The sequence below is a fragment of the Danio rerio genome, chromosome 21 (assembly GCF_049306965.1).
Source record: "Danio rerio strain Tuebingen ecotype United States chromosome 21, GRCz12tu, whole genome shotgun sequence".
Lineage (NCBI taxonomy): Eukaryota > Metazoa > Chordata > Actinopteri > Cypriniformes > Danionidae > Danio > Danio rerio.
Genome location: NC_133196.1, coordinates 18,840,591 through 18,865,473, shown reverse-complemented (window position 1 = coordinate 18,865,473; position 24,883 = coordinate 18,840,591). Strand labels below are relative to the sequence as shown.

The 24,883-nt window shown below is 35.6% G+C and overlaps 1 long non-coding RNA gene across 3 annotated transcripts in view; it reads right to left on the bottom strand.

The window, feature by feature from the left end:
- The window catches only part of LOC137490590 (uncharacterized), a 131,487-nt gene that overhangs the window by 5,930 nt on the left and 100,674 nt on the right, over positions 1-24,883 (bottom strand). Inside the window, exons 1-3 of one of the 3 annotated variants that reach the window (XR_012396703.1) lie at positions 10,769-10,880; positions 10,540-10,623; positions 5,858-6,026 (exon numbers count right to left, since the gene is read on the bottom strand). This is a non-coding gene — a long non-coding RNA (uncharacterized lncRNA). Of the gene's footprint in view, positions 1-5,857; positions 6,027-10,539; positions 10,624-10,768; positions 10,881-22,032; positions 22,835-24,883 lie in introns of those variants that run through there. The other 2 variants (XR_012396701.1, XR_012396702.1) reach the window with 2 other exon arrangements.

The following is a 24,883-nucleotide window of genomic DNA, read 5'->3' as shown; positions in this document are numbered from 1 at the left end:
AAGAACACTTTATATAACACAAAAAAATTATGATAATTACTTTAAACAATAAACAATAAAATATGGCTCTTACATATATTAATTGTATCTCTTTAGATGATTTGAAAAAAACTCCAGATCTACTGTATATTTTGATATCTTTATTTTAAAGTTGGGTTGAATTTACTTTTGGGACAGATACATTTCAGATCTCACTGAATACCTAAAGATGTATTTGTGCTTTGAACATGAACAAAAGTATAACAGGTATGAATTGACTTTAGTATGAGTAAATGATGACCGGATTTTCATTCCACAGTGAACTAACCAACATCTTTAATAATGAGTATTGTTGGTTTTTCTACTAGAAAACCCTCTCGGAATTTCGACTACTGCAACACTGTCCCAATCCCACCATACAGTATGTACATATGAAGTAGTTCTTCTGTGTTTGGGCTCATTTAAAGTGGATTAGGTTTGAGAAAGAGGAACTTTCTGGAGAACCTCAGTGCACCCCTGGGTCAGATCGGTGGACCCGGCGAGCCCCTGAGTCTCATAAACATAAAGGAAGGAATAGGTATAAATAAAGGATGAGGAAGGGTATACATGTATTTTTAACAGCCTTCTGTGTGAAGCCTGGCAGGAGAATGCATTTTGGCTTTCTGAGGGGGAAGGGGGCAAAGGGAGGGGTGGGCAATGTGTTTGTATTTGTTTTATTTTTTCGTCTTTTGTGTTATTGTGTAGAATGCGGCTGTGTGGAGTGCCAGACTGACACTTGGGTGACGAATGTAATATATGAATGGCTCTATTTTTTTTAGATACTTATGTATATATACAGTATGTACATACAAATGTGGGTCAAAGACGAAAAAAAAAAAAGATTTTCAAGCATAATGCAGCTTTACATACTGTCTCTTTTCAGCAAATTAGCATGTTTCAAGTATAATTGAGCTTTTAATGAGTAAAAAATAATGACTAAAACAAGAACACTAATAATAATTATTATTCATTAATTCATTTATTTTGTTTTCGGCTTAGTCCCTTTATTAATCAGAGGTCGTCACAGCGGAATGAACCAGCAACTTATCCAGCATATGTTTTACGCAGCGGATGCCCTTTCAGTGGCAACCTTTCACTGGGAAACATCCATACACACTCATACACTGCGGAAAATTCAGCCTATCCAATTCTTCTATACCGCATGTCTTTGGACTGTGGGGGAAACCAGAGCCACCGGAGGAAACCCACGCGAACACAGGGAGAACATGCAAACTCCACACAGAAACGCCAACTGATCCAGCCGAAGCTCTAACCAGCGACTTCCTTGCTTAGAGGCGATTGTGCTACCCACTGCGCCACTGTGCTGCTACCATCCCTACAGGCACAGGACGTCATATTGACGTTGTGCCCCAAAGTTGTGGGGACGTTGGATTTTGTTTGGAAGTGAAAATCGGGTTGACGTCAGAACATAAAAACAGGCCCATGTCAATGTCTAACGTTCAACCTAAAATCAACTTAAAATAAATCATACATCAACGCCTAATCATGTTACACCTTGAAGTTGTGTGGATTTTACCACTGCACTGCAAAAAATGCTTTTCTTACTTAGATTTGTTGTCTTGTTTCTAGTCCAAATATCTAAATATTCCTAAATCAAGATGAATTTTCTAGACATGCAAAACATATTGTCTTGTTTTGAGAAATAATATGCCAAAATTAAGTGAGTTTTTCCTTAAAACAAGCAAAATAATCTGCCAATGGGGTAAGCAAAAAAAAAATCTTACGTCAAAAGAAAAAACAAGATTAATTTGCTTACCCCATTGGCAGATAATTTTGCTTGTTTTAAGGAAAAACTTGCTTAATATTGGCATATTATTTCTCAAAACAAGACATTATGTTTTGCTTGTCTAGAAAATGCTTCTTGATATAAGAAATTTAAGATATTTGCACTAGAAATAAGTCAAAAAATCTAAGCAAGAAAAGCATTTTTTGCAGTGTGTGACATCTATCAGATGTTGGATTTTGGGCCCTTTTTCCAACACAACCTAAAATCAACCAAATATGACCGTTATTGGACATCAAAATAACGTTGTCCTTGACACTGGCAAGACATTGAACTTTGTTCACCTGACGTCATGACCTAAATCTAATCTAATATTAACGTCTTATGATGTTTTGTGCCTGCTGGGATACATAAGCTCATTTATGCTATCATAATTGTAAACTATACCTATGAAAATAACCAATCAAGCAAGGCTTTAAGACCAAACAGAATCCTGTGTTGGCTTATGCTTTGGTGTAACTTCCCTTTCTAAAGTGCCAAATTTGGCGCCCAAATTCTGAATGAGGAAAGTTGTATGTGCTGGCCAATTTGTTATTTGCCTAATAAATGACAGTAGGCTACAGTTTTTAATTTTAAACTTTAACAGATTGCTATTTTTTCTTATGTTTCCCAGTGATGGGTTGCAGTTGGAAGGGCATCCGCTGCGTAAAACATATGCCAGATAAGTTGGCGGTTCATTCCACTGTGGCGACCCCAGACTAATAAAGGGACTAAGCCGAAAAGAAAATGAATAAATGAATGAATATTTTTTCTAAGAGTATAAGATGTAAGAAATTTGTAATTTAAAATAAGTATTGTTTTCATATTTCTTTAATTTAAATCTTTGGGAAATGTTTTTGGTACATCTAAACATGTGGTTTGATGACCATGCGACAAGCTAATCCAGCAAAGAAATGTTTAAAATGTCACTATAATGCAGGATTTAAACCACACAATTAACTAGAAAATGATTTGGGTAACTGCAAAATGGTCCACTTTTCATCAGGCTAAATGAACAGTTCAACTAAAACTGAAAATCACCACATGCTTTACTTACACTCAAACCATTCTCTGTGTACATGACTTACATCAGTCTGTTAAACACAGTCAGAGTAGTTTTAAATTTTATTCTGAATCTTCAATGCTGGATTTGCTCTTCAGTGTTTGGACTTTCAGCAATGAAATTTAAACCACACTGAACCAAAGATTATAGAATACACAAGACATGTCACTCGTATACTTTTGAATAGGGAAAAAAGTCACTGTCAATATGGCAAATGAAGCCCCACCTGCTAGTACAGGAGTCAATCAGCGATTGCTATGTAGTAAATAAAGCCCACCTTCTAGTACAGTAGCCAAACAGCGATCGCTATAAAATGACATTTAGCCGGAGATGAGGCTCTGACCAGACATGAGTTTCTGCACATTTTGTGTGATACGAACATTTAGAAATGAAACTAAATAGACAGTTGTTGTTTAATTTTATTGGTTATTCTTAAAATGAAATGTAATCGTAAGTTTGGCAAGTAGTTTTGGAGAATTTTATGTTTCTCCATTCAAACAGAGTGCCCGAGCATACTGCCCGAGAGGCTTTTCAAAGTGAAATGACTAGCCTTAAAGCAGGGGTCACCAATCCCGGTCCTGGAGGGCCGGTGTCCCTGCAGGGTTTAGCTCCAACTTGCTTCAACACACCTGCCTGGATGTTTCAAGTATACCCAGTAAGACCTTAATTAGCTTGTTCAGGTGTGTTTGATGATGGTTGGAGCTAAAATCTGAAGGACACCGGCCCTCCAGGAACAAGTTTGGTGACCACTGCCTTAAAGGGACTGACTGAACTGAACTGAACTCTGAAAACCGAACTGACACATTTTCAATTGACTAGAACTTTTATGTTAAGCTGCCTTAAAACAATCTACATTGTAAAAGTGTTATAGAAATAAACACGAACTTAACTGAATTGAATTGAAATGTAATGGTGTTGGATAGTGGCTTCTATTTTGAAGCTTCTAAAAGTACTGTATTTACATACAGTAAATCCATCATAAAACTCACGCACACACCATCATTTCAAACTTTTAGATTCAAAACTCAAATCTCTGATTTCCGGCAGCTGTGGAATTTAAGACACATGATGCATGAAGCATCTGTAATAAAAATTCTGGGATTAGACTTGTCTCGCAGGAACCACTTACAAAACAAGAAAGCTAGTTGGCTTGGCTTTACTGCATGAGGTTATATAGTAGTTATATTACCCTTACTATGCTGTATCTTACATCAATGCATTATACACATTTGAAAAATGTTTTTTTTTTTTTTTTTTTTTTTTTGCTGTTTGTTCAAATAGTTTATTTAAAATATGGGGATTATACCTTTTTAAGATGACAAGACATTTTTGTTTAAGAATTCAGCTGGAATTGATCAACGGTTCATTGCTGTGTCTGCATTTAGAGAAAAGTTGAACTACAGTGACTAAACCTCTTATAAGCAGAAAGAATCAAAGGAGTGGGCTAACATTAATGAAGTAAATTTGGTCAAAGACTGGAAAAGACTCATAGCTTTGAAATGATATTTACATGTTGAGTATATTTCCCCTTGATTGGGCAGTTCATTCCACTGTGGTGACCACTGATAAACAAGGGAGTAGGCTGAATGAATGAAGGATTAATTGCCCTGGAATATACACACATCATATTTATATCATGTTTATTTGAGTAAATGAAAACTACAAATAACACTACTGGTCAAAAACATTTTAGTTACCTGAAATAAAATAACTAAAAATAACAATAAATAGGAAAAATTTAAAATAAAAAACTAACAGTCACTGAAAAAAACTGAGAACTAAACTAAAATCATAACTAGCAAAAATATGTATTATAATAAATAATATATAAATGATCTTTTCCAGAATTAATCTTGCCTGCCGCTGTTTGTAGAAGGACCTATAGATCATGTTCTCTATCAAATTTGTTTTAACTTTTCTTCACTTGCCAAAAGATACAATCTAGGCATGTTTAACTACATATACAGTATGATCATTAATATAAATAAATTATGACATTTTTTGAATTTGTATGGTTTTTGATTTTGTTGTTTTTTTTTTTTCAAACTATTATTTCAGTAAGCTGTGCAAACACTACACTTTGCTCTGGTCGACACTGGACGTGTTCTGCTAACTGATAAATTAGATTTACCAAAACTAAAACTGAAACTAAATATAAAAAAAACTAAATATATATGTATTCACAAAACAAATACAAAAACTAAAACTGACAAACCACTAATGTAATGAACTAAAACTAAACTAAGCTGCACAGCAAATTTAAAAAATATATTACGAAATAAAAAGTAGTTTAAAAATGCAAAACCATAATAACCTGATATATATATATATATATATATATATATATATATATATATATATATATATATATATATATATATATATATATATATATATATAAATACATTATTTACAACATTCATTCATCATTAGTTTCCTTCGGCATAGTCTCTATTTTAGAGATTGCCACAGCAGAATGACAATTCCAGTATTGGCAAACACCCATACAGACTCATCCACACACACACTAATACATTACGGACAATTTAGTATATTCAATTCACATGCATGTTTTCTGACTGTGGGGGAAACCAGGGCATTCGGAGGAAACCCACGCTGACACAGGGAGAACATGCAAACTTCACACAGAAATGCCAACTTGACCTTCTTGCTGTAAGGCAACAGTGCTAACCTTTGTGCCAACATGCTGCAAATTTTAGATAACATATAGATAGATAATATATGCTTGATTTAAAACTAAAAGTGTCAAAACAGCAGGTGTGATGAAGATGCTTTGTTAGAAATTGTTTAATATTCGCACAGGGGAGACACATTGCACATCTATTTACATTCATTTGATGCTTTTTAGTTCTTTAGCAGCATATACTTTTGTGATGCATAACAACACTTATAACCTTAAGACTGACCGAGATCATCTGTGGGCCGCAGAGGTTGAGCAGAGGAAGTAGAAAGGCATGCTGAGTGTTATTTACTTGTTTCAAATGGCTCATAATGGACTCTCCATGCAGTGAGCAAACCCTTGACTCCTCATTCTCCACCCAGGACCCTCAGGAACAGTCCGGCAGATGCCTAACTGAGCCATGACTTCAGGCCAGTGCAGAGAGCAGAGGCTAACAGGGAAATGATGGAGTGCCTGACCAGCTGAAGAGAGAAAGAGAAGAGAGCAGATTAGCCAAGCCAACGCTCAGTGTGTTTGCATGGACAACAATGTTCCATCATTAACATGATTAAGACAATACTCTTTTTAAGAATCTACCGTGTAAACCAAAATGTTTGATTATATTTAAGGGGTAGTTCACCCAAAAATGAAATGTATGAGAACATTTATTGACCCTCCACTTGTTTTAAACCTGTTTGAATTTCTTTTTAACACAAAGCCCAAAGGCTGATATATTGAAGAATATTGTAAACCAGCAGCCAATGATTTCCAGAATTTTTCTTTGGTTGTTGTTGTCATTCATACCACCATACTGCCAATGTCTGCACATTCTGAGCATTCTTCAGAATATCTAGTTTTGTTTTCAACCGAAAAAAGAAATACATAAAAGTTTAAAACCACTTGAGTGTGAGAAAATTTCAAGTACTTTCTAAAGTCACATGAAGTGAGGACAATGTAAAGCATTCCTATTTTAGCCACTTCATAATATTGCGATATTGACATGTACACACTTTAATCACACTATTACTGTCTCTAGGACTTTTTGCCACATTTTATGACAGGATTTATTCACACATAGCAAATGAGCATTATGGCTTCCCACATTTGTACCCTCTGACTTTTGTTTGCATAATATTGAATGGCCAATAATTAAAGGGATATTTGGCCAAAAAGAAAAAAAATTACTCACCCTCAAGTGGTTCCAAACTATTATGAGTTTCCGTTTTCTGTTAAACACAAAATTGGTTATTTTGCAACTTCCACAGTAGGAAAAATGAAAATAGAGGGAAGATAACAGTTATGGGTTTACAACATTTGTTTTAAATAACTTATTTTGTGTTCAACAGAAAACTCAAACAGTTTTGTGACAAGTGAATGGTAAAGAAATGATGACTTAACTTTCAGTTTTGGATAAACTTTCATAATTCTGGAGCTTTTGTGAAACAACTAAAACTGCATATGGTACTGTAAGAATGTAAAAATATACAGTTTGTATGTTGATACATGAACGTCACATGATGTTATGTGGGGCTATAATGAAGTGTGCCAATAATTAATATATGTACTATAAAAATTAAAACATGAACATTAAAGAAATATTCTATATGCAACTCATGTAAACTAATCATACTGTCATATTCAGAATAAATTTATTCATGGGTTGAATGGGTTTTTCATATTCATTATCCTACAAATATCACTATATACTATATGTAAAGCAGTGTTTACAATGCAGAATTGCTGGATGATTAAAAAAACATTATTAGCATGATGGTGTAAAAGCTGTACTTTTCTTACCACCTTATGCCACTTAAACCAAAGACAGAAATAAGTGTAGTCAGAATAGCAAAATAGTATGTGAGAGAGCAAAAATACAGAGCATCAGTTAGAAGAATAGACCCTTTCAGTATAGTGATGACACAATAAAATGCTTATTAGCTTCCTATATATTTACAGTCTTGAATATTTAGATTTTTAAAAACCTATATACATTTAGAAAGCTTTATTTTTATTATATAATCTTTGCATCTGATTACTAATAAACCAGTTAATCCTTTTGTGGGTATATGTGTTTCCAATGCAGAGCCTACGGGCAGGACAGTACATATGACATTCTTCTCTCTTCTATCTGCCATTACCATTCATTCATTCATTTTCTTGTCGGCTTAGTCCCTTTATTAATCCAGGGTCGCCACAGCGGAATGAACCGCCAACTTATCCAGCAAGTTTTTACGCAGCGGATGCCCTTCCAGCCGCAACCCATCTCTGGGAAACTGCCATTACCAGTGTCACACAATGTCTTTCCCCTTTTTAAAAACATTGTTCTGAATTGATTCATTATTTAATTAAAGGTAAAGTTTATGAAAATGGCTGAATGAATCTGATAGAGCGAACACTAACCTACGTATTATTCAGTCACTAGATGGTGTCAAACAGTCAAAAACAGAGGCGGAGTGAAACTATTGACTGACAGTCAAGATGATTTGAAGTACCTGGATGAGCCAGTGTTATTCAGTGGTTGTTACCTCGGATTAACATATCTTTTAGTATAAAACACTTAAATTAAACAATTAAAAAAGAATGCTGATCAAAATAACACTTTCAGAGACTTACCAGTTATTGTGCAATTATGAGTGTGCTCCAAACAGATGACTTGCTTGACAAACTACCTGTAGGTTACACTCCATATCCACCAGACATTTTATTATCACCACTCTATGTTTTTGGAAAAACATTTAATTTATTATTTTTTTGGCTTCATACAAGTTAGTAGGCTTAACTAACCATCAATAAGTGACACTCTTTATTCCTCTCCATATGCACCAGGAACCTTACAAGCACCCCATGCTTCTTGGAAAACTTTGTGCAATTTTGAGTGTGCTCCATTCAGGTGAGTGGGCTTTTTTTTATCTTAGTTAGATTTTCAGTGGGATTTTTGCAACCCAGGTTCATTTTGAAAACGTACCGCTATATACATTTCTGGAGAGTGCCAAATATGTCCCAGGAGGTACTCTTTTTTGCAGTTTTTGTTTTTACAAATCAACCAGAGGCCGCTGTGTACACTTTTTGTAGATCTCAAATTTCTCTCGTGAGTGCCATTCACGTCTGCTGTTCTGGTATAAATCTACCAAAGGCCACTGTCTACTGACTGACTGACCCACCCTCTTCCTTCCCTAAACCCAACCAATAGTGTTTTCAAAAGCACCGATTGACCTACCCACTTCTCTAAACTCAACCACAGTGTTTTAAAAAGCAATCCAGAAAAAAAGCCTTTGATTGATTTATACCACATTTTCAAACTTTACCACATTCTCACTGTGTTATTTACATGTTTTTTGGCTTCTGTTTTTGTCTTACTTGCTTTCTGGAACCGTTCTTCACCGCACATGAACAGTGGAGCCCCCAAAAATTTTTCTTAGGGGTGGCCAAGTAAAGCAATACCAAATCTTGGGCTGGCACACAAAACAATAATGAATATTGTATATATCGTGAATAATGAGTAATGGTATATTTTTGTTTCTGGTAAATTAAATAATGAAGTCTTGAAATATTGCAGTTTATTCCTTGAAATAATTCAGCAAGTACACGTGCAAACCAAATAAAAACCAATTTAAGCTTACTTTAAAAACACCTTTCAGGTAAGTTATTTTTCACATACTTTTATTGTACAGAATACAGTATATGCTATTTCTAAAATTAAAGGAGATTAATGAAGGAATTAATAAATCAAATAATAAAACAAACAAATTAACAAACTAAGAAAAATACATTACACACACACACACACACACACACACACTTACAGACCCTAATACTATTATTTATCCATGCTCCTTTTTGAGAACCAATATATTAATACACACTGTTGTTTTGATGTACCTTTTTGCAAAATACACCCGAAAAATCATTGAGATTTTTGGCCCTTTTAAGTCAACCAGCAAAATACTGCAGTTGCTAAATAAACTAGATTCTGAAAACCCGATTTCAAAATGCATTTATTTATTTATTTTATTATTATTATTATTATTAATATTATTATAACTTTTCATTTAAAAAATAATAATTTCTTAATAAAAAGTGTGCAATCTCAGTGAATCAGCCTCATCGGTGGCGCTGATCAAACAATAACTTAATGGCCGCATTTTTTAATTAATTAATTAATTTATTTACTTATTGAAATATTGTAAATGTATGTAAGTACATTAAATTAATAATATCAACAACTAAATTCTATTGGGGTGGCCACAGGGGTGACCCCTTGGGGGCGCCTCTGCACACGAACCCTTATGTCATAAGTCTGCTGACATTCATGGCGAACTACTGGACAAACTAATAACAGCGGGAAAGCCGTCCATACAAAGGTAAGCTGTCAGCTGGTAGCGTGAAAAGGAACAGCATCATACCATCATGTAGCGTTCATTTTAAAGACAAACTAGCTATACATACTTCTGGATACATAATTTGCAATCTCCAGAAATGTATATAGGGCTATGTTTTGTGCGCCTATGTTGCATTTTGTTTTGTTTTTTACACCTAACTTAAAAACATTAATTAATGTTAATTAATTAATAATCTAAACTCATCATAACATTAATATACAGCTGCTCTTCTCACTTATAATTCACCTCACTTATAATTCGCTTTGGATAAAAGCAAATGAATAAATGTACAGTAAATGTGTCAATCAGGCACCCAGTTGCTGGTAAATTCCTTATTTTTCCATTTAACAGCCATTTTTCACTGACTTTACAAGGTGGTTATCAATCCTAAAATGACGGGAGGCCTCTGACTAGGTAAAGAAAGAAAGATGGAAAGGAAAGGATTAGCCAAGCTTACACTGACAGAGATTCCCTATTTCCAACAAGTCACTCGCGGTTAGAGTAAAGCAGCAGTAACGCTGTCTGACAATTTGTGGGGGAAGCCACAGCGTAGATTCCCTATTAACAAACGCACACTTGATCATCAGAGAAGCTGATATTATAAATATTTACATACTTCAGAGAGACGTGAATTGTCTGGCAGATCAGAATGCAGATCTTCATGGCGCTAAAGAGGCAATGGCAGCTTCTTCTCTGTCGGCTTCCCACATTTGAAGTCAGTTGAGAGTGGCAAACGGCAGAAAAGATGGAAAAGCAAGATGGCATGTAAGACTCTCAGACGGGCGGGAAAAAAGGCTTCAAATGGTTATCAATAAAATAGTCTGTGCCAGGCGCTGCAGTTTAACCTGTTTAGCGTGTTGGGCTTCTGCTAACGGGCCGTGACGTGTGCTGTGCATGGGTTCAGTCTCTTCATGCCTGTCTTCACAAAGCTCCCTGTCGGTTTGAAGAGTTCACAGCTTCTCCTCACACAGGTGAGAGTCCCTTTGGAGTCCCACAGACTTCAGCACAAGACATGACATAAAACAAGAGCCTCTCACACCCGGCAGAAGAAAAACAGACACTTAAAAGGGGCAGAGAGTGACTCGCTGAAGCTACACTTCTTGATTTGATGGGTATTGCGAGAAATGCAGTGGCCAATGCATATGAGGTGTTTTACTGTGCTCTTCAGTTGTATGTGCAGAGGGGTGAAATTCAAGAGTACAATGAGATGGCATTTGAATTTGCAATCACAGTTTTAAAAGGAAAGTGTTAACTACGATAATAATTCAGATAGGCCTAATTATTGTTTTCATATGTTTTGTCAGTAGTGAATGGTATTTAGAAGAATATATTTAATAATATAATATAATATAATATAATATAATATAATATAATATAATATAATATAATATAATACAATTTTCCAGTGTACAATTTTTTTATTAATAATAATAAAAATAATATTATTATGTATAGTGTTATGGAAAAATATTAATATATTATTAATAATAATTTGATTAGCATTACATCAATAAATAAAATCATCAAAATTATATTGATATGTTTGAATATTTTTTTAATCTTTCATTCTTTCATTCATTTTCTCTTTGGCTTAGTTCGTATATTCATCAGGGTTCCCCACAGCGGAATGAACCGCCAACTTTGCCAGCAAATGTTTTACACAGTGGTTGCCTTTCCAGCTGCAACCCAGTACTGGGAAACATCCATACACACTCATTCACACACATACACTACGGCCGTTTAGTTTATTCAATTCACCCATTGCGCATGTCTTTTGACTGTGGGAGAAACCTGATTTCCTGGAGGAAACCCACGCCAACACGGGGAGAACACGCAAACTCCACACAGAAATGCCAACTGACCCAGCCGGGAGTCAAACCAGCGACCTTTTTGCTGTGAGGCAGCAGTACTAACCACTAAGCCACCGTGTCGCCTTTTTAAATCTTTCATATCTGTTATTAATTTTGATTTACTGCTGCAGACAATAATAACCTAAATGTTTATTTATTTAATTATATTTTGCTGCAATGTGGTGGCACAGTAGGTAGTGCTGTCGCCTCACATCAAGCTAGAAGGTCACTTGTTCGAACCTCTGCTGGGTCATTTAGCATTTCTGTGAGGAGTTTGCATGTTCTCCCCGTGTTCGCGTGGGTTTCCTCCTGGTGCTCCGGTTTCCCCTACAAGTCCAAAATCATGTGGTATAGGTGTATTGGGTGGGCTAAATTGTCCATGTACAGTATGTGTGTGAATTAGTGTGAATGGATGTTTTCCAGTGATGGGTTGAGGCTGGAAGGGTATCCGCTGTTTAAAACATATGCTGGATAAGTTGGTGGTTCATTCTACTGTGGCGACCCCAGATTAATAAAGGGACTAAAAGCTATTAAGTTATTAATAACAATAATTTGGTTTACCTTACATTAATATATAAAAACATCAATATTGACAGGTTTAGAATGCAATGTACTTTAATATCTGTTATTAATTTTGGCTTACCGCTGCAGAAAATAAAAAAATGAAATGTTTATTTATTTAATTATATTTTGCTGTTACACACAAACCATAATATTAATAATAATATTTAGTGTAATGGAAAAATATAATAATGTTCGTGTAATGGAAAAATATAACAATAATAGTAATAATAATAATGTTTATTTTCTTTTTTAACTTTTGTAATGAACATTACGTTAACAAATAAAACATCAAAATTTATATTGTTTAAAATATTGTTGCTGCTACACACAAATAATAATAATAATCATCATCATCATCACTATCAGTCATAAAAAATTTTTTTATCAAGATTCAAACCCACTGGTCATAGTTGTGACAGTGTCTGTTCTCTTATTTCTATAAGTAGAATTTCTGGAAGGAGTTGATCATGACGAGAGAGTTTAAGTCCGGAGAAGAATGGTTCTAGAAAGCAGGTAAGACAAAAACAGCAGCCAAAAAGCTAAATAAACAAGTAAATAACAGGATAAGAATGTAAAAATGTGGTAGAAATCAGGCAAGGGCTTTTCTTTTTCTGCATTGCTTTTGAAAAATCTGTGCTTTTGAAAACACTATTGGTTGGGATTAGGGTAGAAGGAGGGTGGGTCAGCCGATCGATCAATCAGTCAATCATTCAGTCAGTCATTCAGTCAGTCAGTCCGTCGACAGCAGCCTCTGGTGGAAAAGAGTAGGCACAAATGGCACTTGTGAGAAAAATTTTAGATCTTAAAAAGCATACACAGCGGCCTCTTGTGGATTAGTAAAAACTGCAACGTACAGTAGGGACATATTTGGTGCACTCCAGAAATGTATATAGCGGTGCGTTTTTAGAATGAGCCTGGGTGAAAGTGTTGTTGTCAGCTCTGAGCAAGAAACAAAACTTTTAAATGAAAAAGAAATGTTTAATTAAATAAATCAATGTCACATGATCAGATCAATTGCAAAACATCCTGCTTGGTCATAGAAGATGCAAGAGGTCAAGATATGTCAAAATTGTGACTGGTATACTATTACCAAATGAAAACAACTGCAAATCGGACTATGCCGTTTCCGACCAGTCCCTATTGTCATCTAAACCTAATTTAACCAACATCATATCAAAGGAGGTGTGGGGTTCAAGAGGAGGTGTATTAGGAAGGCCTAAGGAGTAAAATGCATATTCTCAAAATGCAAGAAAAAAAAAGTAGGATTATTTCAAATATGACAGGACAAGCTAAAATAAAATCTACTATTTAGATAAAAATCAGTGGGTGAATTCCTTAAATTCACTAAATTCCAATGTTCCCATTTCCCTCTAGTAAAAATTTAAATGTGTATTTATAACGGGTGAAGGTGTTGAGTTAGAGAGAGAATAAAGCCAGCAGTGGAGCCTGGAGAGCAGCATTGTGTGTTTGCCAGGACTGTGGCATTAGTCTCATGGCTGGAGAGTGTGACACCGGCTCAGCTCTCTTTGATCCAGCACAGAGGCACATCTCCACTGACCTGAGTGTGCCAAGACTGAGTGTTCAACCTCCCACAACACTGCTTTACAATTCACACCAACACACCTGTTCAACACACATACACACACACACAATGTAAACATATTAGCATGCACACATACCATATACGCACACAACACAAACAGCCTGTCACTTATACCATCGTCATTCATTCTTAAATTTAAATCCTGCGCAAACTTTATAAAATATACACAAGAAGTGGTGGTTAATTGGCTGACACCTTGTCTACACCGTGTCTACAAAAGCAGATGTGCTCTGGAAGCTGTCTACACACCGGACGCGGACGTTGCGGTGCATTGCGACAGATGACGGACGCCCCGTTTCTATTTTTGACGCAGCGCTCAGCTATTCCTCCCACTTCATTGTCCTCGCGTGTCGGAAGTGAAATGATCTTATTTACAAATATACATATTTGTGTGTGGATTGATGGGTGGGAATTTTATCCTCCATAATGTATATCTGGCTCTTTTTTTTTTGCTTTCTGGCCTACTAATTTAAGGCATCTTTTGATTGTAGCCTCATGCATTTAAAGTAGTTTTAAGCAGTTGTAAATTGTGTCAATGATTTAAAGTATTTTGCATTCATTTACATGGATTTACATTCACAATAATGTAGAATTCAACCAAGCCGTTTATCTAATTTACCGTTACTTAAGTTTGAAGCAGATCAGAGGTGTATATTTTCAGCTTAAGCTGATCTTCAGCACAATATGGCTTCAGTCTTTGCCAGTGCAGATACTTTAAATGTTGTGAAAGGAATAATAATATAATAATGATAAAATATTACAGTTATTGTTACTGTATTGTCAAGCTACAGTGTAAAAATATCTGTTAATTAACAGGTCGTTTACATGGTGTTTTCTGATTATTTACGGTTGTAAATTGCATTATGGGAGTGTAAGATTGAAAATTATCATATGCATTTGTTTATATGGCAAAACATATCTTTTTCAACAAAGAAGGTCAATACTGACTCAAAAGCCAGATACTGATAAGATCAGGCCCTGGTGTGTGGACTTTTAGGGTTTAAGATGTGATCACATAAAAAACAAGTGCAAATTTGACTGTGCTGTTTCCCACCAGTCACCAACATAACATCAAAGGAGGTGTGGAGTTCAATAGGAGGTGTGTTAGGAAGGCCTATAAGGATGCATATTCTCTAAATGCAAGGAACAAAATCTAGGATTATTATAAATATGACATGACAAGATAAAAAAATCTACTATTTGGACAAAAATCAGTGGGTGAATTTGATAAAATCACTAAATTCCAATGTTCCCATTTCCCTAGTAGCAATTTAAATGTACATTTTAAGAGTTCACACAGATATTGCTTCACAACTGTAAGCAGGTTTGGCATGCTGTCCCAGGAGAGAACCCTGAGCTCGGAGATAGTTGAGCCCAGGGCTCCCGCCAGGTCCATAGAGCATGTAAGGGGAGTACAAGATCAGGTGGTTCTCGAGAGCTCCCCTTTTTTGTATAGGAGAAAAGGAGGAGAAAGGGGGTGGATAGGGGGTTTCTTCGGAAAACGAAGATAAGGGAGTAATATCTAGCTAGGCTACTTATAGTGAGTTAGGATAGATCTCATTGGCTAACTAATGAGTGTAGATAGGTGGCCAGCTGCAGTCAATTATATCACGTGCTCCTCTCGAAATTAGTTTAAAAACTTCACTTATAACTGGTCAAGGTCTTGAGTTAGAGAAAGAATAAAGCCATCAGCAGTGGAGCCTGGAGAACATGTTTTTTCACCAAAGAAGGTCAATTCTGACTCCAAAGCCAGATACTGATAAGATCAGGGCCTGGTGTGTGGACTTTTAGGGTTTGAGATTTGTTCACATGTTGATTGGTCAGTTTGAATGTCTCAGCATTTGGGCTTTGGTCACACGGTCAAGAAAAATATAAAATAGTTGGTAAACTTTGCTCTGCCTCTTTTCCTGCACTGCTCCTCTCCTGCCCTGGAGGCTTTCTGAATCTACTGCTATCAGGATCTCTTTGAGGTCTACTTACTGCTCTTTGCCCCTCTCTTTCTTAGGTAACTTTATTCTAAATTTAAGCTGGGTGCAATTATTATCATATATTATTATCATTTCATATTTTATTATTTTATACAGTTATTTGTAAATAATTCAGTTGTAACCATATAGTCAGTCTTTAAATCATCTTCATTTCAAGCATTTGTGAATTACTTTTGATTTAACATCAATACTCCACTTATTTGCTCCATTTTGCAATACAATGCACAGTATTCACGATCATACGGATAACATTTTAGTCACTCGGCAAAACTACAGTTTAAACCGCTGTAGTTATGCTAGTTTTTATTACCCCTTTATAAACTATACCAACATTTACCATTTACAGCAGATGTTTATTGTCTTGTCGACAGACATTCTATCGCTCCACACTCTAAACTTAATTAAGGATATATGTTTTTCCACAAAAATTACAAAATTACCAAAATTAAACAGTTTTGTTGAAATCTAATTATGAAAATATTTATAACTTATAGTATAACTTGAGACAGACTGATGAATCCAATTATGATATGAGAATGGTTATGAGGCCATGATGGACGGAGGCCAGTGTGCAAATTTGGCCAGGATGCCGGGATTAAACCTCACTCATTTTCTAAGGACATCTTGGGATTTTTTAATGACTACAGAGAGTCAGGACCTCGGTTTAACATCTCATCTGAAAGACGGTGGTGGATGAGGAGATTCCCTCAAAAAATGTGCAAAGCTCTTTGAGTGTTCAGAAAAGCATTATATACATTTATTGAATTATTATTATTATATTATTATTATTATAGTTTCGTATTGATTTTAAAATATTGCTTCTTATAAAGCTTTAAATAATCTAGCTCCTGTTTATCTAACCAACCTCCTGTCTCTCTACAATGCAACCCGCTCATTAAGATTTCAAAACTCAGGGCTACTGGTTGTACCTAGAATGGCAAAGTCAAGTAACGGAGGTTAAGCCCTGTCATGTATGGCTCCTAAACTCTGGAATAGCCTTCCTGATAATGTCTGAGGCTCAGACACACTCTCGCAGTTCAAAACTAGATTAAAGACCTATCTTTTTAGCATGCAATCAGTGCATCACTTAGCGGGATGATACATGATTGTGCCCCATGCAGGCTTTAATTCCATAAATGAATTAAAGCCAATGATAAGGGCAAAAGATAGGGCACTCTTGGAAAAACAATGCATATGATCTGATGTGAGGAAAAGCAACAGTAAAGAACGGAGACGCAACAGATAGTGAAGACAACAGAAGAGCAATGAAAGGTAAGAACTTGAGTCTGGAAAGCAAGAAGCGAGTGAAGGAGAGTATGGGGTAAGATAGACTACGAGATAGAAGATCTGCAGAGACAAGGCTGAGCAGAATGAAAGGTCAGGACAAAACCCACAGCTATTCCTTCACTCATATGGAGCAGCAAACAAACACTTCAACAATACACAGCAAAGGCACTGCTGTGGGTCATCGGTAATTACTGCTATCTTAAGGAGCCGCTGAGGCCTCGGAGTGAGAGAATAGACCCGACGTTCAGACAAAAAGGCCGAAAGGAGAGCAGGGTGATCTCCGATATCTCGACCTACAGCTGCCAGCAACATCTCTATCTCTACGACTCTAAGGTTACCCCCATGCACACACACTCAGTTATCAGAATGTCATTTTGAGCATTGTCTGTGTATTTTAGGCCAGGACAGAGCTAAAGTGATGCTCTTTGGTGTTTAAAATACACATTAAAGGGATATTTTCATTCATTTATTCATTTTCTTTTTGGCTAAGTCCCTTTATTAATCTGGGATCGCCACAGCGGAATGAACCACCAACCTATCCAGCATTGATTTACGCAGCGGATGCCCTTCCAGCTGCAACCCATCACTGGGATACATGCACACACATTCATTCACACTCATACACTACGGACAATTTAGCCCACCCAATTCACCAATAGCACATGTCTTTGTACTTGTGGAGGAAACCGCATGAACCCACATGAACACGGGGAGGACATGCAAACTTCAAGGGATATTTTGCTTAAAATAAAAAAAGTACAGTTCATTTACTCACCCTCAGAACACACAATGTACTATAGGTGACTTTTTTCTTCAGAGATGCACATCTGCATACCTCGGTTGTAATGAGTGGTTATTTGAGTGACCATTGCCTTTCGATCAGCTCAAATCAGTCTGGCCATTCTCCTCTGACCTCTGGCATCAACAAGGCATTTAAAATGCCATTCACTGCATATTTTCTCTTTTTTAGACCATTCTCTGTAAACACTCAAGATGGTTGTGTGTGAAAATCCCAGAAGATCAACAGTTTCTGAAATACTCAGACCAGCCCGTCTGATGCTTGGTTTAAACTGCAGATTGTCTTGACCATGTCTACATACCTAAATGCATTGAGTTGCTGCCATGTGATTGCCTGATTAGAAATTTGCATCAACAAGTATCTAATAAAGTGACGAGCGAGTGTATGTTGTACTAATAATAGAAGCAAACTAATCTTAAGTCAAAAGGAAAACAAGATTATTGTGATTTCCCTGTTGGCAGATTATTTAGCTTGTTTAAGGAAAAAGTTACTTAATTTTGACATTATTTCTTAATAAAGGACAATAAGTTTTGCTTGTCTAGAAAATGCTTCTTGAGAATTGATTTTTTCAAACAATTTGAGAATTGTTTGATATTTGTTCTAGAAGCACGACAAAAAGTCAGAGTAAGAAAAGCATTTGTTTGCAGCGCAACGTCTTCAATGACCTGAGGGTGAGTAAAATAACTGCACATTTTTCTTTTTGGGAGAACCATCCTATTAATGACATTAATTTTGTGGTTCTTCTCCAGTCAAATCCTCTCAAACCGAGGAAAAACTTGGAATATTTTTGGAAATATATCAGTGTTGGTGTTAATGGGCCATAAAACAAGAAATGACTAATCTTTTTTTCTTCCTCAGTCAACAGGATCAAGAACCATATCAGCCAGAACATAAATCATTCCGGTTGGTAAACTAATTCAAATAAGTCACTAAAAAGAATTGACTTAAACTACATATAAATATACAGATCAGTTCACTTGTGTTTTTAGATGTGCAAAATTGGGTACTATTAACTAATGTCCAGCAAATATCAAAAGGATTTCCTCATGATACAAACTGACAGAAATGCAGCTACATTTGGACACCTCCCAGATGATTGGATTTAGGTGCTGTGGCGAGATGTTTCTGTTTTGTAATATATATTATATACACTACCTGACAAAAGTCTTAAAATAATGTCAAATTCTGCCACCTAACAAAAATAATGTACAGTATAGAATATAGAAAGTCATGGTGCAGTGGAAAAAGAATGAATATTGTGTATGACTCTCATAAGCTTGGAGGACTGCATTCATACATCTCTGCAATGACTCAAATAACTTATTAATAAAATCATCTGGAATGGCAAAGAAAGCGTTCTTGCAGGACTCCCAGAGTTCATCAAGATTCTTTAGATTCATCTTCAATGCCTCCTCCATCTTACCCCAGTCATGCTTTATAATGTTCAAATATGGTGACTGGGTTGGCCAACTTTGCTTTTAGAAACTTTGATGTGGAGGCTGAAGTATGAGCGATATACTGCTGAATATTTTGCCCCCTTCCGTGGTTAATTTGCTAATGGTCTTATTATCAAATGTCTTGATATCTCTGTTGATGTTGTCATCCACTCTGTAGATCTCTCACACTCCCCCATACTGAATGTTACCCCAAACCATGATTTTTCCTTTGACTGATTTCTAGGGTCCATGTGGGTTCCAATAGGTCTTCTGCAGTATTTGTAAAGTTTGGGATGCAGTTTAACAGATGATTCACCTGAAAAATCTGCCTTCTGCCACATTTCCAAATGATTAGAAGTCAAGTTGTTGCTTTTACAACTGGGATACAAAACTGACTTTTGTCAGGTGGAATGTATAACTACATTTGGTCACTCTAGTTTATTTGTAATCCAAGTGTGTTTCTTTAGTTCAACTAGGATTAGATAAGTTACACTAGTGCACCTGAACAGTTTCCAAGATCACAGTAAATTTTATTTGCAAACGTTACTTAAACATTTTTACTTTTAGCTGATATTTATTATTTACATATTATTTTAACTGAACATACTCCACATTTAAAGGGATAGTTCACCCAAAATTACAATTCTGTCACAATTTATGCCACTTTCTCTTGTCACAAATGCCTAAAAAACATTGAAAAGCAGTTACAATTGACTTCCAAAGTTTTTTTTCCTATTATGGATGCCTATAGTTACCAGTGTTCAACATTTATCAAAATATCTATTTTACCACACAGAAAGCGCATGTATATTCTGGACCTGTTACAAAAAATGTCAGTCTTTATGCTGTCACTCATAGCAATTGAATGGAAAGGACACAGTATTAACCTAGAGCAATGCAGCCACAAGGGTTTGAGGGACACTTTTCTCTCACTATCTATTTTCAGGCACTGTAAACGCACCAGTGACTACTGACTCATTAACTCTAAGCCACAAAGTTTACCAGGGAGGAAGAATTCATACAAGAGATTCAGAGAGAGAGAAAAAAAATCAATGAAAGAGAAACTTATTGTATCATATGAGATCCATTCCCTGGGTATTCTGGACAATAATGACTTGATATAAAGCTGACGCTGTGGCATTTGCTCTATTTTCTCACTGTTTTCTTTGCTTGTGATTGAGCGGGCCTATTTTGGCACGTTATGACAGGTGCTTAAAACCAAGAAAGCTGACGTGTGTTTGATCAAAGTTTATGTGAAATTTCCCAAGGCCACCAGGGGAATCTGTGTTTATGAACTGTAATAAAAAGAGTCATTTTGACAATTCGACCTCTGTGCTGTGGATGTGGAGGGGGTGGAAGAATTGGTTTCTGTTTGCCATTGAATAGAGAGAAAAAATATTCTTGTCTTTTACAAGCACTGAAATACATGAGGGTGGGAGGACTGTGCATTACTGGGTTATTGAGCAAATCTTATTGAGCTCTTGATGTAATTGGAATATAAAGGAGTTTCTTTTAAAATACAACATTTTGTAGTCATGACTACTGACAAGGAATAAAAATTTGTGTTCATGAGAAAAAAATACAGTTACATGTGTGCAAGAAAAATGTAATAAAAATGATAGGGTTAAGAAAAACATATTTCTTAATCCTCTGACCCAAAACGGAGTAAAAAAATAAAGAAATAATTTTTAAAAAATGTAATTAAAATTATCAAATTAAATCAGTTTTGGTGGGACGGTGGCTCAGTGGTTAGCACTATCGCCTCACAGCAAGAAGGTCGCTGATTCGAGCCTAGGCTGGGTCAGTTGGCATTTCTGTGTGGAGTTTGCATGTTCTCCCCGTGTTCGTGTTTCCTCTGGATGCTCCGGTTTCCCCCACAATCCAAAGACATGTGCTATAGGTGAATTGAATAAACTAAACTGGCTGTAGTGTATGTGTGTGTGTGTGTGTGTGTGTGTGTGTGTGCAAATCTGAGTGGGTGAGGGTGTTTCCCATTACTGGGTTGCAGTTGAATGGGCATTAGCTTCATAAAACAAAATGGCTTCAAAATGGTGACCCCTGATAAGTAAGGGACTTCGACGAAGAAAAATGAATGAATAAATGATTAAGTTTGAAACTTAATTTATTATTAAATTATGACAGTTAGGTCAAGTAAAACTTCTAGTTGATTTTGAATCTCAAAAATGGGTGACAATAACTTGCATTATACAAATCAACAAGGATGACTATGAATTCATATTCATGATGTTCTACTAAAGAAAACAGTCACCACACTGCAAAAAAATTCTTTTCTCAACAGATAGTTTGTCTTTTTCTAATCCAAATATCTAAAAAATCTTAAATCAAGAAGAATTTTCTTGACAAGCAAAAAATAATGTCTTGTTTTAAAAAAAAAGAATATGCATAATAATAATCTTATATTATATATATCTTATATATTCTTGGATCAAAAGGAAAAACAAGATTATTTTGCTTATCCAATTGGCAGATTATTTAGCTTTTTTTAAAGTCAAAACTCACTTAACTTTCACATATTTATACACCTGAATATTTTTCCAAGGTCACAGAGTAATTTTTCTTTTCCTCTTTATTATTTACATACCATTTCAACATAACTTTTCCCACATTAAAAGGCATAGTTCACCCAAAATTACAATTCTGTTCAAATTTATTCTACTTTCCCTTGTAATGAATCTGTTTCGTTCTTCTATTGAAAACAAAATTAGATGCTAAAAAAAGCATTGAAAACTTCCATAGTATCTACCATGGATGTCAATGGTTATCAGTGTCCAACATTTATCAAAATGTCTTCTTTTATCTTATCCTCTTTTTTTCAATATGAAAAAAAGGTTTGGAACCACTAGACTAGAGGGTGAGTAAATATAATTTATTTGGGTGAATTATCACTATAATAATTTCAAATGATAATAGTAAAATTATTATTTTAATTTTTTTAAATGTATTATTAACATTTTCAAAAACAGGAAGAGGATTTTTTTCAAACAAAATCCTACAATCCAAAACCATCTGCATTATAGTAAAAAAAAAACAATGTAAAAAAACAAACCTCAAATAAAAAAAAAAATCAAAAATATTTTGTAAATGACACAACGCTGTGAATAGATTGAAAACGGAAACCCTCAGCGTACCATCAGACTCCCTGTGATTTCTGTGCCAGAAGAACACACGTTGCTACATAATCTGCCTCAGGTCATGGAACTGATGCAGAAATGAGAGAGTGATCCTGCAAGCTTTGCTGTGGCAACAGTATTCATGTTCGCTACTCTAGTCAAACCTGAGCTGTCACAAAATCAATGCAGTTTTCTGTAGATCACTGTTTGCTGCTCAGCAGGAGTATTACAGCATTACAGCTGAACTGAAAGCCTGCAAAATAGCACAAAACCCATTGTCATAAATACAGTACATGGGAAGTACTGTGAATATAGAAAAATGACAATTATTCTAAAATACATCATTGTCATGCACATAAACGTGAACAAATTCAAGCACATGTTCATAATCATCACATCTATTATATGCTGCTCACCGAATATCGACAACAGTGCGCTTGTGAACACATAGCAGAAAATGAAACACACACACACTCAAAAGTGCACACCAGCACACAAATACACAAAGGGAAAAGAGGAAGGGAGCTAGATTATTGAGGTAGTATCATACAGGAATATTAAAGAAGGCTCTTAAGATTTTAATAAGAATAAAATGAAACAGTAACCACCAAGGGGCCAGCAGGGTTAATCCCTTCAATATTACAGAAAAAAAAAAACAGCGAGGATGGAGAGGGGAGAGGAGGAGGAGGAGGTGGAGGATACAGGCAAAGAGAGAAAATGCAGTTGCCTGAAAATGCAATAAAAAAGTAATGGTTGCCTTGGAATCAACACTGTGCCAGATCCAAAGCATAGGTAAACACACATATAAACACACACACACATGCATATAAACCCACACATACATAAAAACATGGATGGATGGATGGATAGATAGATAGATAAGGATAAACATATAGATAGACATATAGATAGATAAATGGATAGATGGATGGATGGATGGATGGACGGACGGAAGGAAGGAAAAGGATAGATAAGGATAGATATGGGTAAACAGACAGATAGATAGATAGATAGATAGATAGATAGATAGATAGATAGATAGATAGATAGATAGATAGATGGATGGATGGATGGATGGATGGATGGATGGATGGATAGACGAAGGACGGAAGGAAGGAAGGAAGGAAGGAAGGAAGGAAGGAAGGAAAGAATCGATCGATAGATAGATAGATAGATGATAGATAGATAGATAGATAGATAGATAGATAGATAGATAGATAGATAGATAGATAGATAGATAGATAGATAGATAGATAGATAGATAGATAGATAGATAGATAGATAGATAGATATGGATAAACAGATAGATGGATGGATGGATGAATGGAAGAATGGATGGACAGACGGATGGATGGACGGAAGGAAGAAAGGAAAAGGATAGATAGATAGATAGATAGATAGATAGATAGATAGATAGATAGATAGATAGATAGATAGATAGATAGATAGATGGATGGATGGATGGATGGATGGATGTATGGATAGACGAAGGACGGAAGGAAGGAAGGAAGGAAGGAAGGAAAGAATCGATCGATAGATAGATAGATAGATAGATAGATAGATAGATAGATAGATAGATAGATAGATAGATAGATAGATAGATAGATAGATAGATAGATAGATAGATAGATAGATAGATAGATATGGATAAACAGATAGATGGATGGATGGATGAATGGAAGAATGGATGGACAGACGGATGGATGGACGGAAGGAAGAAAGGAAAAGGATAGATAGATAGATAGATAGATAGATAGATAGATAGATAGATAGATAGATAGATAGATAGATAGATAGATAGATAGATAGATAGATGGATGGATGGATGGATGGATGGATGGATGGACAGACGGATGGATGGACGGAAGGAAGAAAGGAAAAGGATAGATAGATAGATAGATAGATAGATAGATAGATAGATAGATAGATAGATAGATAGATAGATAGATAGATAGATAGATAGATAGATAGATGGATGGATGGATGGATGGATGGATGGATGGATGGATGGATGGATGGATGGATGGATGGATAGACGAAGGACGGAAGGAAGGAAAGAATCGATAGATAGATAGATAGATAGATAGATAGATAGATAGATAGATAGATAGATAGATAGATAGATAGATAGATAGATAGATAGATAGATAGATAGATAGATAGATAGATGGATGGATGGATGGATGGATGGATGGATGGATGGATGGTGGACGGACAGAAGGAAAAGGATAGATAGATAGATAGATAGATAGATAGATAGATAGATAGATAGATAGATAGATAGATAGATAGATAGATAGAT